The sequence below is a fragment of the Piliocolobus tephrosceles genome, chromosome 8 (genome assembly GCF_002776525.5).
Source record: "Piliocolobus tephrosceles isolate RC106 chromosome 8, ASM277652v3, whole genome shotgun sequence".
Lineage (NCBI taxonomy): Eukaryota > Metazoa > Chordata > Mammalia > Primates > Cercopithecidae > Piliocolobus > Piliocolobus tephrosceles.
In genome coordinates, this window is record NC_045441.1 from 129,351,278 (window position 1) to 129,359,762 (window position 8,485).

Consider the following 8,485-nt stretch of genomic DNA (forward strand, 5'->3'; position numbering starts at 1 on the left):
GTGGCTCCCCAGATGGCACCAATGGCCTTGCGGGGCCTTGTGCCTGGCTTCCTTTGGCTCCTCTCTGCAGCACTGGACAGTGACAGCAACCATGCATTCTCTTTGCGAATTCTTCATCCGACAAGGCACCCCTGGTTTCCCCTGTAATTCTGCCAGCTAATGTCTGCACAGCTCTTTCACTGCATTGTCTTCCCCTTTGTCACATCTTTCCTGATTCCTTTTTATTTCCACTTTCTCAACACTGCAGACCTCCTCCTCTACCCTCAAAGCCTCTACTTAGTGCTGTTGATGACACCCAAATCCCCTACTTCCCAGCTCTATTCCCACTGCCCCCCCAGCTTTGCCCTCACCCCTTCAAACTCTTGCTGCCAGCCTCAGAGTCTTCATCTTTGCCCCTAACTGAGACTGCTCCACTTCCTGAATCCTGTGGCAAGCATCTATCTTCTTCCAGTCACAGAGCATCAACCTTCCATCTTTTTTGATTCATATGTAGGCCTTGCTGACCTGGGCAACACCCTCATCCCAGTCACATGCAGAAGATGAATTCTTTCTTTAAAATCGCTTTCCCATCCATCCCCTTTCTCCCATCCCTTGCACTCCTCTAGCTCTGGCCTTCCCTGCCATTCACCTGGATTCTTGCAGTCCCCACCCCACAGCATTGTTTCCCCGAGTTTGAGCCTTTCCCTCCTCCAATTGAGCTCAAAGAACTCTCCCAAAGCACCTCACAGATCTGCTGTGCCCTACCCATGACACTTCAGTGGGACCCCATCCTCCCAGAATAAAATTTACTTCCTTAGCCTAGTATTCAAGCTCCCCCAGCAGAAGCAGCGGCAACAACAAAAACAACAAAAAATTATAAATAAATCTGGCCCAAACCTATTTGATCAGCAGCACTGGAGGAAGAATATAGTGTCTAAGAGCTCGGGCTTGAACTCTAGAGCCAGATTGCACTTTCTAGTAGTGTGTTTTTGAGCAAATTATCTAACTTCTCTGGGCCTCAATTTCCTTAGCTGCAAAATGAGGCTGAACAATAACATTGCCAAGGAGAGGCAAGCATATGTAGATAAAGCAGTTAGAGCAATGCCTGGCATATTGTAATTGCTCAATAAATGGTGGCTAGCTTTATTTTTCAACCTGCTCTCCCACTGCTTCTAGACATGAATCTCTTTACCTCCTAGTCCAATTGACCTGCTGGGGGTTTCTCCCTTTCTGTGCTTTGCCTATGTGAATCTGTCCATAGGAAATGCCCACACTGCTCCTTGTCTCTGTTGATTGAAAGCCCTTAAGGTCAAACTCAAATGCTAGCTTCTCCAGGAAGCCCTATTTAACTTCTCTTCAGCTGGAAGAGTTAGTGAGGCTTCTCTCCTGGTGCTTCTCTTCTTATGCTCATTTTTATGGGTAATGTGTCTGTGCTACTGGATTGTTTTTGGCCCTTAAAGACAGAAAATCCTAATTAATTTTTCTATTCCTGCATAATCATTTCATCCCAGACATTATGGTTTTCATCTCTGAAAGTTCAATTTGGGTCATTTTTATAGCTCCCATGTCTATCTTTATCAAGCTCCTATTTTTCTCTATGGTCTTGAACACTGGGAGTATAATAGCTGTTTTAATATTCTTGTCTACAAATTGCATCATCTGTGTCATTTCTGAGTCTGTTTCTATTGATTGGTGTTTCTCCTCATGGTGGGTCAACTTTTCCTGCTTTTTTGCTTACCTGGTAATTTTTGCTTGGATGATAGACATTGTCAGTTTTACCTTCTTGGGTGCTGGAGTTTTTGTGTTTCTTTAAATATTTTTGCACTTTGCTATGGGATGCAGTTAAATTACTTAGAAAGAGTTTGATCCTTTCAAGGCTGGATTTGAAGCTTTGTTCAAGGGGCTCAGGACAGCTGTTATCTCAGCTGGACCTGATTTGATCCCTGCACTGAGATAATACCTTTTTGAGAACTCTACTCAGTGGCTTGTATTTCCACTCTGGCTGGCAAGAGCAGAAACTATTCCCAGCTCTGTGTGGGCTCTGGTGGGTGTTCCTGCTGTCCTTTTTGAGTAATTCTTTTCCCAGTCTCTGGTTGTTTCCTCATAAACAATCACCGATTAATACTCAGATGAAGAACTCATGAGGAGCCCTCTTCAGATCTTCAGTTTTCTTTCTCTCTCTCTGTATGTGTGTGTGCATGACATTGTCTCCTCTCCATTACTCCACCCTGCAAATTCCAGCCACCTTGGCTTTCCCAAACCCTGAAGTCCTCCCCCTCAACTCAAGGACAACAATGGGCTCCATTTGGGTTCCTCCTCCCTGCCATAAGAAGCGAAAACTCTCTCCAGGTAGTAATCCCGCGGGATTGCATGCTTCCCCTCATATGTTTCCATTCTTTCAGTTTTCATGGTCCTGCATTGCCTGTTGTACAATGTCTGAAAACAGTTCTTTCATATATTTTGTCTGGTTTTTAAATTGTTTTAGGTGGGAGGGAAAATCTGGTCCCTGCTTCTCAATTATGGCTAGAAGCAGAAGTATACCTCTACATAATACTATGAAGCATGCTTTGTTCATCTAAGTGATCAATAACACTATAAAATAGCATTTTAACTGGGTGTCGTGGTGCACACCTGCAGTCCCAGCTACTTGGGAGGTTGAGGTGGGAGGATCGCCTGAGACCAGGAGTTTGAGGCTTCAGTGAGCCATGATCACATTACTGCACTCCAGCCTGGGTGACAAGACCCTGTCTCAAAAAATAAAATAAAATAACATTTTTATTTCTAATTTTAAAATTAATCTAGCACAGAAAACTTTTTAACTACAGAGAAATACAAAGAAAAAAACAGTTCACACATAACCTTCCATCTTTTGCTGTATGATCTTCCTCTCTTTATAAGTACATTGCTCTTCTTATGAATACACATATGAATATATTTATTATTATTATTTACTCAGCAAACACTGTTGAATGAATACCAGTGAATTGGTGCTAAAGAGTCAGGTATCATGCACAGGAACGCTGAGAGTTCCCTTAACTCTTAGGCAGGAAAGAAATGGGTATTTAGCAGGTAGAGGCAGCTGCTTAATAAGGAAACTCCTCGGCGGGAAGTTACTTAAGGAGTTTGAACAACCAAAGTCTAAATACAGAGCCCAAACCTGATTAACTTTTGGCGTGTGGGTTGCCCTGAGTTGGCAGGGCACAAAGCCTCTCTTTCCAGAACAGAATTTACTCTGTGTCCAGGAAGGGCAGGTAGAGAGGGTATCTGATTGCATGCTGAGCAAGTCGAGTTTGAATGGCTGATGGAAAGAGGGAGAACAGGTGACAGGGTGTAGGCACCCAGCCTCATTGAGGTCATGCTCCATTTACCCCAGTGGAGAAAGGGCCGTCTTTAAAGTCCCCTGACTTCATGGGTAAAATGCCTTTTGCTCCCTCCTCCTTGTGCTCTGCTCACAGCAGGCAGACCACGAATATCGGTTGGAATCGTGAATGGGATACATGAACAGGATAATAGACGGTCTCTGAGATGCCAAGTCTTTTTCTGGAAAGCTCTGTCTCTCTGTGATGGTTTTACCTTAGCAAAGCGTTTTGTCAGCTCTGCCCACACCAAATCTGAGCTGTTTGGCACGCATTCCACAGGGACGCAGGGGCCTAATTAATTGGTTCACAGATGCAGAAGTTTTTATTACCCTTTCAGTTTTCAATTATCTGACCTACAACTATTGTTTAGGTGACCAAGCTGGTGTCTTTTGATTCCTGCCATTGACCTCTGACCTCTTGATTGCTTTTGGTGGCACGCTCTGAGTAGCGGGGGAGGGCAGGGAATGGAAAGAAGTTCAAGTGTCTACCAAGCAGAAGTAGAAGAAATATTCTTTTGATGAGAATCCAATAAAAAAGCCTAAAAATATATAAGCAACAAAATACAGAAGAGAGAAAGAAAGAGAGAAGAGAAAGCAGCAGATTATTCTTTTACATTGAACACAGAGGATGAACACAGCCAAGCAGCCTCAGATCAAACAGGCTCAGCCAAACACAAGAGAAAATCTTACAGGCAATAATAATATCTGAGTCCTCACTGAGAGAGCTAAAGCAAGAACTCCTGTGTCCCCCTCTTATCTCATGGGAGGCAGGTAGGATCCTGGGGTATTTAAGTACACAGGCTCCGTGTTAAGCACACAGGCTCCGTGTTACAGACTAGAGTTCTCATCCCAGCTCCACCACCTAATACCAGCATGACCTTGGGCAAGAGCCTCACCTGCAAGGTGGGGCTGAATTTAATAGCATCTACCTCATGAAGTTGTTGTGAAGATTCAATGAGGTAAGGAGTGACGGCCGGACGCAGTGGCTCACGTCTGTAATCCCAGCACTTTGGGAGGCCAAGGTTGTCAGATCACTTGAGGTCAGGAGTTCAAGACCAGCCTGGCCAACATGGTGAAACCCTGTCTCTACTAAAAGTACAAAAAAAGTTAGCTGGGTGTGGTGGTGTGCACCTGTAGCCCCAGCTACTCGGGAGGCTGAGGCAGGAGGATCACTTGAACCTGTGAAGTGGAGGTTGCAGTGAGTGAGCCGAGATTGCAACACTGCGAGACAGAGCAAGACTCCATCTCAAAAAACAAAAACAAAAAAAAGAGAAAGGAATGAAATGTTTAGACTCTCTCTGGTACTCAGTAAATCTCGATAATGTTAGTAAATGTTAGCTATTATTATTTTCTTTTCCAGAACTTTTTCTTTGCATATTTGATTTTATTTAAAGAAATTATGAGGGCCAGAGTTTTCGATTGTTACAAAAAGTTGAAGCCATGATGTAGCAGACATTTCTGGCGGGGAAAAAAGGGAAGTGAGAAACATGGGGAATAAAATATATTAAATGTGAAATACACATGAATGTCCTTTTGAAATTACTTTGATATTTGGAAACACTAACAGGTATATAACTTACTCATAGACGATGTTATATAATGAATGTAAAAACCTGTCTTACCTAAGCATTAACTCTAAATCAATCAGTTGAGTTTACTGTTGACTTACTGTTTTACATGTTGAATTCTTGTAAATGGAGCTACAGCTAAGATGTTGAGGGAATCTAAGTTGTCAGTTTTTGCCTATTTATCAGAATCAGGCAAAATCTAAAAGCTGGGGGAAGAAGTCAGTCTTACGGTAAAACAAAGAAAGTCATTATGCTCTTTGTACTCAGTGCCCTCCACTCTGTCAAAAAGATACAGAAAGCCCCAGTTTCCAGAAAAGAAGATGAGAATAAAATGAACCCAGATTCACAGAAAACATCTTTTTGTTCCACTTGTCTAATCAGTCTTGTTTTGTGTGCTGCCACTGGCATAGATGCCTGCCTTTCTGTTTCATTTTGATCACTTTCAAGAATTTTGGAAGAATGTCGTTTTATCCAAATTAAAATTAATTGCCATTATTCCCATGCCATGTAATTTATTTGGTCACTCAATAAATATTTATGAAGTACCTCCAGAGTGCCAGGCGCTGTGGTCAGGGACATAAAGACAGGTGGTCCCTGCCCTGGTGGAGTTCACTGGGTGGAGAGAGCCTTGTAGAGAGGCGAGCGCACTGAGCCATGCCTGACCTTTAGAGAGGAGGGTGCTCAGGGATAGTGCCCTTTCAAAGGGAGAAGAAACTAATTACTGGGAGGGTCAGGAACTTTCAGGGCACATTTGAGCTAACATACATCTTCCAAAGAGACCTTTATTTTTAATATTCCGTAGGACCTAGGGGACTTGCAAGTGGTTAGGAGCCACTGCTTGCAAAAGTCTCACCCGAACATGGTAGGAATAACTTTACACTCTCAAAATTAGCTGATACCATCTGTATTATTCATTAAGAAACACCTGACATAAATGTTCAGCCTCGCCCACCCATTTCCTCTCTCAGTATATGTTGCATGCCTACTATTTGCCCGACCAAATGGAATTATGCCATTAGAATAACTAAGAATTATCCTGATTACCTTCAGTGAGTTCCCTATATTAGACCTACAAGTCATTCTTATTAAGGACAATGGTTCTTACATCCAGAACTCCTTAGGGAACTTCATGTTTAACCTTAAAGAGGTTCTTTGCTTGTAATTAACTCCCACAGCATCTTAATCGGGATCACTACCAAGATTCAATACAGAGTTTCAGTGTCATTTTTCTTCCAGACGTTCTTTTATTTTTATCTCTTTTGTTGTTGTTGTTGTTGTTTTGTTTTTGTTTTTGAGACAGGGTCTCACTGTGTCACCCAGGCTGGAGTGCAGTGGCACGATCTCAGCTCAATGCAACCTCCACCTCCTAGGTTCGAGTGATTCTCATACCTCAGCTTCCTAAGTAGCTGGGATGACAGGTGTGCACTACAACACCCGGCTAATTTTCTGTATTTTTAGTAGAGATGGGGTTTTCTCACGTTGGCCAGGCTGATGTCAAACTCCTGACCTTAGGTGATCTGCCTGCCTCAGCCTGCCAGAGTGCTGGGATTACAGGCGTGAGCCACCATACGTGGCCTTGTTTTTGTTTTCGAGACAGGGTCTCACTGTGTCACCCAGGCTAGAAGTGCAGTGTCACAATCACAGCTTACTGCAGCCTCAACCTCCTGGGCTCAAGTGATCATCCTCCAGCCTCTGCCTCCTGAGTAGCTGGGACCACAGGTGTGAGCCACCACACTCAGCTATTTTTTTTTTAACTTTTAGTGGAGACAGGGTCTCGCTATATTGCCCAGGATGGTCTTGAACTCCTGAGCTCAAGTAGTCCTGCCACCTCGGCCTTCCAAAGTGCTGGGATTACAGGTATGAGCCATGGCATCTGGCCTCTTTTTATCTCTTCTTGAAGATGTTATCTACCCAGTGACTTTTATGGGAATGACAAAAGGTCACAGCTTCGGGATTAGTTAGGACAAGGAAGGATGTGAAGGGACATGAGTTGGTGTGGAAATGCCAAGTATGGGTGGAAGGGGGATGAGCAGATAGGCGGGGTCAAAGCTGCAGGCCCTCTGAGTGGACTCCCTGGGTTCCAGGAGCAGGGAGCCAGTGCAGAGAGGGTGGGAAAAGAAGTCAGACTCCTTTACTGCCAGATTTGCTTCTTTCTCCATGTGAACACTCCACGGACTTCCAGAAGCATTGATCCTCTGCCCTAGTGTCCCCAGATTGAGGGACAAATAGATTTCTTGAGTTCCCAGAGGAAACAGATTCTGAGATGAGACTGGATGCAGAGGATGGCCCCAGGATCTGTCACTGATGGGGAGTGCAGGGAACAGGTGGGGCAGAGGGAGGAGCCTCAGTCGATCCCAGGATCCCACAGGGAGCTCTGGAGCTGGGATGGCCCTTCAGAGCTGCCCTGAATTGGAGCTAGGGGACCACACCTGGGCATTGACCAGTCCTTAACATGGGCTGTCCTGCAGGAAAGGGGTGACCTTGAGCAGGGAGGGCAATTCCTGGAGAGGGACTCAACTAAGAGCAGCCATCAGCCACCCATGTCTCCAGCAACGGAGGAATGAGCACCCACAGAACCCAGTACTGAGGATGGGTCATTTACATAACAAAGGATCAGTGGTTGCCTGTTCGCATTTTGTTTCACATTATTTTAATTTTTTAATGGAATGCTTCATGAATTTGCATGTCATTCTTGCACAGTGGCCATGCTAATCTTCTCTGTATCATTCCAATTTTTTGGTATATGTGCTGTCAAAGCAAGCACTTGTTTCACATTAGATGATAAAGGCATTGAGGGAAAGACTTGCTCTTCCAACTCTCCGTATCCCCCACAATGCACTTGCTCATGATAAAATCAGGGCCTCCCCAGACAGGATTACCAGTTGCACCTGTAATGCCCACATCTAACGTCCTACCTGGCACAGGGATGCCGGCATAATAAATGGGGCTGCAGAGGAGCATCATCCTGGCTTGGGATTCCTCGTCTTTCTAGATTGCTGAAAATCAGGATCTGAGGGCCACGGAGCACTCAGAATCACCACCAACTGTTGACCCAGAACCTTTAGAACAGTGGGTCTCAGAGAGTGTCTCCCTAGCTCGAGACGTTAGGCTTCAGCAAAGAGGCACAAGTGCAGGCGAAGGCAGCCTGGAGCCATGGCTCTGCATGGGCCCTCGCCTGGCCAAGGCATAGGTCAGGACAAGAGCAGGAAGGAAGGAGTATGAGAGGTCAGTGTATCCATCCAAGGGCTCGACCTGGCCAGGGGACAAGGCAGAGGAGCCAGGCAGGCCCTGCTGCTCAGCACAGCCGCAATGCCACCTGAGATGAGGTGTGACAAAGGTGCCCGTCAGTGTCCCTCCTCCTGTTCTATACTAAGGGTCTCTGTGCCAGTTGTCAGTTCCTTATTGCAGTTGAAGGGAGGTGCACTCCCTTTCATTCTGGGTGCTACTTTGTTGGCTGAGAAAAAACAAGCTGCAGCCCAAGCCGCCCCCCTATGTGAGAAAGAGAAGTGAAACAGGCTGTGGGCTGGGCAACAGGAGGCTGACTGCGAGAGACCTGCAGATGTCAAGCCTTTGCTGGCTT

At 45.2% G+C, this 8,485-nt stretch overlaps 1 non-coding gene across 1 annotated transcript; it reads right to left on the minus strand.

Moving 5' to 3' along the window:
- Positions 1 to 7,560: 7,560 nt before the first annotated feature.
- LOC111521558 lies at positions 7,561 to 7,669 on the minus strand. The gene has a single exon (XR_002724988.1). It is a non-coding gene; the product is annotated as a U6 spliceosomal RNA (small nuclear RNA).
- Positions 7,670 to 8,485: the final 816 nt, after the last annotated feature.